Source organism: Cryptomeria japonica, chromosome 1 (genome assembly GCF_030272615.1).
Source record: "Cryptomeria japonica chromosome 1, Sugi_1.0, whole genome shotgun sequence".
Lineage (NCBI taxonomy): Eukaryota > Viridiplantae > Streptophyta > Pinopsida > Cupressales > Cupressaceae > Cryptomeria > Cryptomeria japonica.
The window spans coordinates 584,993,364-585,005,408 of NC_081405.1; positions in this window are offsets into that span (position 1 = coordinate 584,993,364).

The window sequence follows — 12,045 nt, forward strand, 5'->3', positions numbered from 1 at the left end:
GTGCCTTCTTACATGGTGATCTTCATGATGAGATCTATATGGAGTAACCTCGAGGCTTTATGAAGGACCCTTCACTTGTTTGCAGACATTATTATTCATTGTCTTGCTCTCAAATTCTCTATCTCTTCATTTCTATTTTACCATGAGTATGACTGAAAGATCATACTCTACTAAAGTGGGGGCTAATTATAGTGTCATAAATTGTACACCTTTAATTAGGGTGTCTAATTTCACACTCTCCTAGCACCTATTTTAATATTTCACATTCCTTTATGCACTATGAGACCTTTGTTGATTTAAATTAATATTTAATTCAATATTATGAGTCTTATTCCACTTTAATACATCAACACTTTATTATTTGGGCCTTTAATTCTAGGTGTGCCTTTTATCTTTAATTATCTTGATTCATTATACATCCTACCCCATTTAAAATCTAAAGACACATTTCCCTCATCTAAACATTATATATTTTCATACAAACTTATTTTCGAACTTAGAACCCTATTATCTCACATCCCTAAAAATTTGGGCTGAAATTGTTGGGACTGGGATGCCCCTAGTATCTCAATCTGACTCTTTTTCCCTAAATTGTGAGAGGATAATAAGGTGGTCCTATCCTATTCAAATCTAGATTTGTGTAAAAATATGATAATTCTAAGTCAATCTAAAGGTGATTCTATTATAAAATCCCTATATAAGGCATTCCTCTCAGTTTATTTCATCATCACATCATTATCACATTCTTGCATCTACAAGTTTCATTAAAGAGCAACACTTCAAGAGTGGATTTGATTCAAGGAGCAACAAGCTACATTTAGGCATCTTCAATTACAATTTAATTATGATTTCATGATGGATTTTATGCGATTTATCATGTTATTTCATCAACACATGAAGGAATTATCATAAGAAAATTGCATCATCAATTGAAGGTATAATCAATTTAGTCAATTATTTCCAATTCAATTTAAGGGTTAATTCCAAACCTGATGTTTGACCTAGGAAATCCCCTATAAACCCCCCAAACACCATTTTTCTCCACTTATGTGTATCTATAGGTTTTCGACAGAGACAAAACGATTAGGAGACATTTAGTAGATGGAGATAGATCACCACAATAAATTTATACTAGAAACCCCTGGATCAGGGCACTCTAGGTGATTCTGTCTAGAGAGGGATGCTATGGGAAACCCTATTTGGACAAGGATGCTATGGGTGAACTTGTCCCTAAGAAAAAACTCCAGATTTCATAGGAGGCTAGTTCTAGGTCTCCGTAAGTTACTTCTAAGTTGGTGTATAATATTCAAAAGACCAAGGTGCTTTGGGAAACCTTGCCCAGTAAAATCAACCCCAAATTCCAAATATAGGTGGTGTACCTCTATATTTTTTGCTCATTTCTATACCTAACATGAAGTTTCTGTTTATAATTTATTACAGTGTTTCAAGCTTTCATTGTATTATACTTAGATCCTAGTTTGATATCATTCCAAACTCATCCGCTTTACAAATTAGTGAAGGAATAAAATCCCTAAGATATCATATGAATATATTTGGCAAGTGTTAGTCAAATACAAACATCCCTTTTGTGGCTTTCTATTTCAACGTTTTAGTGAAAGTGGGTCTTGGTCCTAGTTTTGTATTATTTCATTTTCATACTAAACAATGGTTATATATCATTTATACTCAATGAGGCAGTTTGTCAAGTTTCCATATTTATCCCATCAATCAATCTTCCTAGGAAGTAAGAACTTCTCCATTAACTACCTTGTTGGCCAACTTGTCCATTTTCATGCTAGTCTCATGATAAACATAAACTCTTTAAAATTGAGACAAGTGTCAATATGTATCTTGGAAGTGAAATTTGTACATGTAATTTTTGAATTAGAAAATAAATAATAAATAATAAATAATATTGATTTGCACATGTAATACGCATCAAATTATCGATGAATACTTACTAAGGATTGATGGATGGATGGTAGACTTAACATCGACTACAAGGGTCAAAACCTCAATAATACCACATGGTTTTTAATTCTAAACATATGGCCATAGTAACAATGAAATAGAATGTAGTACAATGACTAACAAGTATGAAAAATATTGCATCTATCATGGTAACTATATGTACAACAAAACTAATAATGAGATGGTCTATGAACCATCTCAAAGAAGCAAAAGATGATTACATAAAATGTATGATAGCAAAAAATGACCAAGAAAGGAAACAACGATAATAAAAAAAATTCTACAACATATAAAAAGATAAATTTTATTCAATGATAATCTAAATACAACATAGTCCTCTTATTTATAGAGGTTTTCCACATAAGAGTATTCAAAATAGAAAAAAATATTATAATAAATCAAATTGTAAACATGGACAAAGACTTATAGACTGAAGATTAACAAACAAATCGTTGGAGACTTGGAACAATGGTCTTCCTTATTTTTGGCTAGTGTAGACACACATATTAATATCTATTTCAAATGTGCAGATTAGTTTTAAGTGACTACATACGTGGATAAGAGTTAATAATTTTTTAGTTTACTTTTAATTCAAATCATAGAAGAAATTAATTCTAACATTATTCCTTAATTTCTTCCACTAATAGCTTCACTGTTAATTATTCCTAGATTTTTTCTTAAATATTCAAAATTTTCTATAGGTAAAGCCTTTGTAAAAATGTCTACTAATCGATCTTCAGATTTGCAAAATTAAAGATAGATTTCTCCATTGTTGACTAATTCTTTGATGAAGTGGTATCTTGTATCAATGTGCTTCCTCTGGTGGAAAACATGATTCTTTGAGCGTGCAATTGCTGATTTGTTGTCACAAAAGATTGGGGTCGACTCCTCTTGTGTTTTCAATAGGTCTTCCAATATTATCCTCATAGAAACTGCTTGGCATGCCGCTAATGTGGCTGCTACATACTGAACTTCAATTAATGAGAGTGTCATTATGGGTTGCTTCTTTGATGCCCATGAGATTACACCTGTGCCACAATGAAATACAAATCTGAAAGTACTCTTCCTATCATCAATATTACCTACAAAATCACTATCAATATAACTAATCAAATAAAATTCCTTAGTTTTTGAATATATAATTCCACATCCTCTTGTTCCTGCAACATATCTTAGTATCTATTACCTATTTTTTTACTTTCAAGTTCAATAGGGTTTAGAAGGTTTAAAGTGAAGTTTCAATAGTCATTCTAAATCATTTGAGAGTTATCTTGTTAAAGTGAAACACATACAAAAATGCCTATTAAATTAATCCAAAAGAGGTTCAAAATGTGAAACAAGCCAAACAAGATATTTAATCTCTTGGAGGAAATTCAAAATTTTGAAAAGGGAGCAAGCTTTTCATGTTATATTATTCACCACACACTAAAGTTTTCTTTGTCATTTAGCACGTCAAATCACTAAGTTATCCTCCATGTTGCATGGGTAAATCAAGAGGCAAAGCTGCCATTGTCACATAACATAGGTGATTTTAGGGTTTTTCTAGAGAAGAATTTCATTTATTTGTCAAAAGAAAATCCTATCTTTGCTTCTAGTTCCTCTTCATTTAGAGCTATTTCAATGCCTAATATCTATAATAGAAGATGGAGGACCAATTTTTTCAGATATACATCATATTTATATCTTCAATTTATGTAGAAAGTAGGAGGTTTGTTTGATGTATTTGCAATTCTCAGAGAGTTAAGGGATGTTTCAAGGCCTTTCCATGTGGGATATGGTGAAGGCATCAAGGATAGTTACATTTGGACCATGCAAAGGCTATACATGTTATCAATCTCTCTGCAAGTGTGTTCAACTCTTATGATTCTTCTCTCATTTTGTGCAAAGAAACAAGGTCTTTTGCATACATGTATCCAAGTTTTCTTTATTCTCCTGCTGAAAATGAGATTATGATACCTCTATTATTAAAGCTCAATAAAATCAATCCAATTGTAGCTCGAAATGTTTGAGCTTTTATAGTAGTATAATAGGAAGGTTTTGTCATAAGTTGTTTGTGAAGTTTCCCTTTTAAAACCCTAACCACAACAAGAATGAAGGTAAGACAATGATAAAGAGGGACTTAAAGATAACATTACAGAGCTTGATAAACCTTCAAGGATAGTGAAGGGTTTGTACAATCATGATACTAATAAATATGTATTTTAGTGAGAGGGTTTTGTTTACTTTTCCTATGAAAGGCCACATATTTTTTAATGACAGGGATAAAGTATGATAACTAGTCCATCAAAGGACAATCATTAAGACTCAAAAAAGAAGTAAAGAACACAATAAAAATAGTCATATCAATCATGTATGATCAAAGAATTCATAAGTAATCATGAAGATAAGTGTCACTCATTGAAAAGATAGGGAGCCTATTTATGTATATACAATAGCATAAGGAAGATCTAAAGATGGAAAACACAACAAGATGATCGAAAGGTGATGTAGGATCATTATTGAAACACCACTATCTATGAGTTTCAGATATGAGAAGGTACGAAGATTGAATACAGTTCCAAAAGAACATAGAGAAACAAAATAGAACACATATCCTCAAAAGGCATCAATGACATAACAGTCCTATGAGAAAGCTTGCAGAGAAAGGACAACACCATATGTCTTAATATTTTGAAGCACATTAATGGTTCAAGAGGAGAAAATACCTACTAATAAAGAACAATGAATAGAATAAAAATAACCATTTGGATTCAAACAATGATAGATAGCTAGTGATAATAAATTACACAAGGATTAAAAAGAGTATTGCTACAATTGCCTGCTAAAAGAAACATTCGAAGAAAGGGCAGTGAATGCCATCATCATAAAGATAGGTTAATAAACAATAAAATACAAAGCATTAGTTAATTTGAGAGTTGTTTGTAATGATGAATGCTAGAAGGTTTGGACAAATAGTGAAAATGAGAACATGGTTGAAGGTCATATGAAATCCTAAGGAAATCTAAAGTTATTGACACACAAAATCATTGTCAAAAGCAGTTTTGTAGATCTAGAAGTCATATTCTAGTACATTGCCATGGCTAAGTAATTCATTGTTACAACTCTATGTAAAAAATGTAAAGAATGACATTGATTAGGCTTTTTAACAGTTAAAGAAACAAAAAGATCAGAAAAAGATAGTGTTTCAAGTGAAAGAAGAGACTAATATGTTTGATCCAAGGGGCTTATAGACAAATAAATATTTTTAGTTCCATAGTGATGAAAGACATTGATATGAAATGGAAAGCATTTCCTTTGAAAAGTTAAGACAATCCAAATATTAAGGACCATTGCACAACTAAAGCAAAAAAGACACCATGAATGTAAACACAATCATGATTCTTCATTTGAGAAGGATATTCATAAAGCCATGATGAATATTAAAATATTGGGACTAATAATCATAAAAACACCATTACTAGACCATGATAGTCCTCTTAGGACACACTTAATAAGAGAAAAGTAGTGATAGAGGTTTAAATAAATAAAAGACAATCCATAACTTAAAAGGGCTTGTTGTAGGGCAAAAAAGTAAAAAGGACAATTCAATTAATATATTAACATGAAGAGGATAGTCATTGAGACAATCATGTCAAGAGATTGCAATAATAAGATTGTGTGTGAGATATGTTATATCAATGCACATGAAGTCAAGACTGTAAACGAGAAACAGTAGCAGTCTATGAAGGTCCTAATGGAAAACATCAAAGAAATCCATGATGAAGGTAGTTGAATCAAAGACAATGGCTATAAATTTGAGGCAAAGTTTTTGTCATATTGACAACATAAAAAGAAAAGAATAAGAATAGTGTTTGATTAGAGAATTGAATACAAACATATTTCATAAAGCAAATACACATGCCTCAAAAGTATTTGTAGTAATAGGGCATCATAAAGTGAAATGGACAAAGAAAATACTATATGATAGTATGAATGGACATGATAAGAGTTGTCAAAACTATAACCTCCATATGAAGTAATAGGGTTTTGTGAAAGGAAATGTCAAGAAGTCATAGACCAATGAATGATAAACCTAAGACAAAGCTAAAATATGATATAAGAAAAGTGTTGAAAATGTGACACTTTAAAGAATACTATGCCTAGAAGGGCTAAGTCAACCTTCAAGTCAAACCCTTGTATGATGCATATCAATTTAAGTTATGATCATAGAGGGCAATAGGCTATGTTTAAGATCATGCATCCACCTTTGGAATGATCAACCAATTGATATTTCATGCACATCAGTTCACAATAAATCAAGGCCTCAAAAGGGGCAAATTTGGAGTGGATGCAACCATTAAAAAATATTTGAGACCTTAGAAGGGTTAGGTATGAATTGGAATAACTTTTGGAACACTTCACCTTCAGTATGCAATAGTTTGTATTTCCTTTTTGTATGATTTTAGATGAAATTAGACCCAAGAGGATAAGGTCATGCAAATTGGAGGAAGAGTCAAAGAAGAAGATCGAATTCGATCACCATTGGAGTTGAGTTCGAAGGCAAAATGCTGATTAGAACATCAGTTTAGGCTTAGTTACATCTTTCAGTTAGAAGAGGCCTCCTTTTCTATAAAGTCTTCTTTTCTTCTATCTTTTCTCTAGTTCTTGCTTTCTTTTTAGCATGTATTGTAGCTCTTGAATCTCTTTCAAGCTTGAGAATAGCCTTGTAACTCAACATTTTTTCAATTCTAGAAACAGTTGTAATATCATTCATTTCAGATTGAATAAAAACAACAAGTTGTTCATCCAAATCATCTTGTTCTTTGTTGTGGTTGAATGAATTAAAGCTATTTATTATGATTTATCTTCAATCATTTGCTTCTTTTTTCATTTCAAGCGACGTGGAGTAAGAAAATTTATGCTTAGTACAGGTTATTTGCTATACATAATTGTTATATCAATATTTTGGAGTTGTGAAACATAGTTTCCTTCACACAAACTATTAAAAATAATGCCTCCATATAAATTGCTTATGCAGTAAATACTATAGGTTTATTTGTGAATATTAGAGATTTTCATAAATCAAATTGTGAATCAAGTTATCATTTTTGGATCCTAATATTGGTGCATTACCTCCTGGTACCATACAGTTTCAATTTACAAGAAATATTTCTACCCTTTTCCCAAGAAAGTATCATTAGTTTTAGGAGGTGTTCTAAAGGGAACTAACCTCTAATTTGGAAATTCACCTTCATTATGAGCAACCCGCATGCTAGAAGGTGTTTCCATGTTGCGCGAGATTGCTGAGCTTCAAAGCTTGAGTAATTGGGTGTAATCGTTCATGACAACTATTTTTGGCATGCTTGGTGGGATACATTTGAACTACTTCAGTTCAATTCTTCTCATCAATTTGCTAGTATTTGGTGTGTTATTAGCAATTTCAGCCTTGGGAGGCAAGATCCATACACATCTAGAAACACTGTAGAGAATATCTTCTGGTTTCAAAGACACAAGTGCTAGTATGTACATGGGACATATTTGATTTGTCCTTATTTATGAGGTTTTCTATAAATTTGCAGCATATATAGATCCTTTAACATGTATTCATTTCATGTAAATACATGCTATTACCCCCTATATCATGAGAATGCTACTCCTATACCTTCATATTGCCAATACTAAATTGAACCAATAACTAGTTTAGGCTCAAATTCCCTTGCAATAATAGATAACCAACAGGTTCAATATTCTTACCACCCACCCACCCCTACTTAGTCTTTTAATTATCCTCAAGAAGCCTCCTTTTTGTCAAATCAATATTGTCACTTTCTTGATCAACTCAAAGTGCTGATAATTTTAGAATTAATGACATCAAGAGTATATTACTAAATTTCAAAGAGTAGCTAAATGAAATTAAGAAGCAACAAGAATTAGATTTAAAATAAGAGAAATAGTCTTACCATGCTTATCTCCACGAGCAAGAGGAGTTGGCTTTTCAATCTCAACTTCATAGGCCAAAATTGGAGGAAAAAGGTAGGTAGTATGGAAATTTTTTTGCAAGAGAGTTGGCTGCACAAAAAAGAGATATGAGGAGAAGCTTGCAAAGTTAGAGGCACAATCAACTCATTCTCCTTCATTGCAAGAACCTGTACTTAAGAAAGGATCTCACCCAACTAGTACCTTCCCAAACCCATTTTTCAAAAAAGGCATTGCTATGTTCAATACACTATTTTTCTATAGCATTGTAAATTATAATGGGGCCAATTTAAACTTCATGTTTGTGCCCCTACTTTACCATGTCTCCCTCTCATCTCCTATCCGGGTTTGTTCAATGCCTTAAACTTCAATTTTGATGTCATGTACACTGGCCATTTTATTTCCCGGAGTGTTGTCCTTCTCTTATGGCTAAACCATGGTCCTTGACTGAGGATGACCAAAGCACCTAGTGCCCTGGTCCCCCTTAGTTGGGCCATATTTTGAAGTGGGGGATGGGCCCTATCTTTCCAGTGGGAAATAAAATTGGTAGGTCAACATGACAGTTGGAGGTTGACTTAGTCAGTAAATTGACCTATGACCCCCTATATAAAGACATTTGATCAACCTAATTTCATCTTAACAATCCATCCATTCAAGTTAGAAATAAAGTGTTCATGCATTCATCATCAAGTATTTTTCAGAGGTATTCAAGACTGCATATTCCTTATTGCGGAACAAAATTACATCATTTGTATGCATGCATGTGTGTGTAAGGAAGTTAAGTAGCAGAACAACTTACTACACTAACCTTGAGAGGAGGGTAATGCAATTTTTTTTTATAGATTGTTACAACAGTTACATAAATTTAACATAAATAAACATATTATCATGCATACCACAACACAATTATTTATGTGGGGAAAACCCTTTCGAGAGAAAAACCCCACACTCCAAAAGCTGCCCAATATATTATTCATAAATCAATAACAAATTACAATATACTTGTAGAGAAGGCTCTTCACACAATTATTGCCAATCAGAGATTCAGAGGTAACTCAATAGCTATCAAACTCTTACACATTACTTCTATCTCATGCATCTCATATATAGGAGATACAATATAAGAAATTATCAAACGCTATTATAAAACCATGAGCTAATACCACCCAATAAAGTAGAGACAACCTTATCCCTATTCTAGATTCCCTATGACATGTCAAAACACACATCAACATGTGTTCTTCCCTTTTACAACTCATTTATGTGTCTGATACATTTATATTTCCTATTTTAGGAGTTCAAACTTTTGGAGGCCATAACTTGTGAACCGGGTGTCCAATTGATGAACTGTTTGATGCGTGGGAAAGATCACGAAGTGCTCTATCACCTTGCAAATAAATATTCTGGTTAAACCTAGTTTTTTAGGGAATTTTAGAGTGTCTAAAGTTCTCAAAATTAAATTTAAACCTTTCATCACACCTTTAAAAACAAAAAACTTTAATATCTTGAAAACTAGTAATGATCTCGCGAGGAAAATTTGATGGCATGCTTATCTAGCCAATTTGAAGCTATGAGAAGAATTTCACACCATTTCGTGCTCAAATGAAAAACTACTATAAATAGCAACCTCATGTAAATGCAAGGTTCAGACACTGTTTTCCCAATAGTGAGTGTGGTTAGGGTTTTGTCATGTTCATGCCATTTCATACAACATATGTAATTACAATAAAGAAGCAAAGCATCATGATCAACAATTGCAGATCTTAGGTATACCTTTACATTATTTATTTCGGTATTTATAATATTTCATTCAAGGTTAATTCCTAAATCGAGGTTTGAGTTAGGCAAACCCTTATTCCCAACCTATTTCCCTTCTCTAGTGTGTGCATGACCAAGTGTGAAGCCACAATATTTATAATTCGCTTGATTTACAGATATGGATATATTCTCCTTTGGATGATGAAAAGTGTGGAGGACTAGAGCAACGAGCATTATGGTCTCAACAAATCAGGAGCTCCTTCTAGGAACAGGTTTGAATACTATTATATTACTTAGGTCCAAGTTCATGGCTTGATCTTACTACTGTAGCTCACTGTTTGCACATAATTACTTCAATTCTAGCACATTTACCCTAATTTTAGCATTTCAATAATTAAATTTAAAAGAGGATAATCAACCCTAGATCCAGTGAATCCAATAGAATTCTCATCTCTATCCTTGCTGATTTGTGGCCTTACCTATTAGGATCACCCCTGTTTACTGTAGTGGTACCCGAGTCTAAAATTAGCGGTTTTTACCTTAATTGGGTGAAAACCCTAATTTTTCACCATTACATTTTGGTGAACCCGATTCCTTACACCCTTAATTCTGATTTATGTTCTTAGAAATGAGTCTTTTTGCAAATTAAAATTAAAATTTACATTTACAAGTTTAATTTCCAATTGAATTTAAAAAATTTAGAGGTTAAATCAGCAAAAACCCTATTTTTTTAATTCTAAAATTGATCTTGTGGGTTGTCTAATTTGGATTAACTATTTTAGATCTATTTTGGGAACTTTTTAAATTTCAATTTTTCATTCATAGATCTTATTTTAATCAAATTACATAAATTTAGATGTTTTTTCAGCAAAACCCTAATTTATTTTGGTTAATTTGATTTGTGTGTTGCATAATTCACCACTTTCATTTTCAGATCTAATTTTAAACGTTTATAATGACACTTAATAGATCTAATTTATTTTCTATTTCACACATGATTACATTGCTTTTCACCTACATCTATCATAATCGTGTGTTGGATAATGGTTTCTTTCACTTCACATTGCTTCTTTTCATTCATAGCACTTTGGCATATTGCATTTTTAGAAATTTCAAATTCCTTCCTTTCAATCAATTAGATCTCAAAGATTTTATCTATAGTGCATGCTATTTTATGATGACATATTTAGGGAAATGTATTACATATATAGATCACATTAAAGCTTTTGTAGATCCTAATCCTAAAGATGCTAATGAAAAACCTAACACTTGTACCTCTTCTAGGGTATCTAATGTGAATGAAGTACAAGCTAATACTCCTATCAATGATCTCTCTAATAGAGAGAAAGCATTGAAGAGCAACATGGCACCATCTTCTTCTCGTACACATACCCTAGCACAAAGGGGGCAAGATCAAGATATTGGTGTTTCAATCTCTCTAGATCCCCCTTATTCTCCTAGATCCTATCTTAGTCATCAAAATATTTGTAGACAAGATGATGTTATGGATTTCATTCATGATCTATCTCCCAACATAACATTGTAAATACGAGGCCTTAGATGATAAGGATCTTCCTTCCCAGCTTGTCAAAGAGGATATGCATGATGATAGAAAGGAAAATACCCCTCCACAAGATATACCTTCTTCATATACTTTTCCCTTTGCTCCTTCTAAATACACTTACACTATAAATTTCAAAGAGATCCATTATAATGTTCCTCCTCCTTATCAATTAATAAATTCTTATAGGAGTAGCTATAACATCATATCAAAACAAGGTTTTAGAGGAAAAGGACTTGGAAAATTTAAACAAGGAATTAAATATAATACCCGCCTTAAAAATCCTAGAGAACTAAACATATAATTAGAAAAATAAATAATTTATAAAAAAGAAGAGATACATTAAAAATACATCAAACTACAACAACTCATTAAGAACTACATGCATAGGTTATACATAATCATATAAAACTCAAGTGCACAAGTGAAAATTAATTTTAAATGTATAAACATCCTTCCCTAGGGTATAACAACATCACTACTTAATTACAATAACAACAAGGAAATATACAACAATTATCAATGATTCATGTTTACTTTCCTTAACTATACTAATGCTCATTACACCATATATAACATACAAAAGTAATTATAAAATACCATTAAACAATAATCCATGAAATATTACCATATCCAACACTTTCACATCCGATGCTACAAAATTCATCATCACATTACATATTACATCATGTACTGGTGACCATTACAAATATGTATTATCTGCTTCAAATAAAAAAACATGATATACAATTGCTCCAAGATTCCATAACACAAAAAACTTGAATAAAAGTAAAAGCATC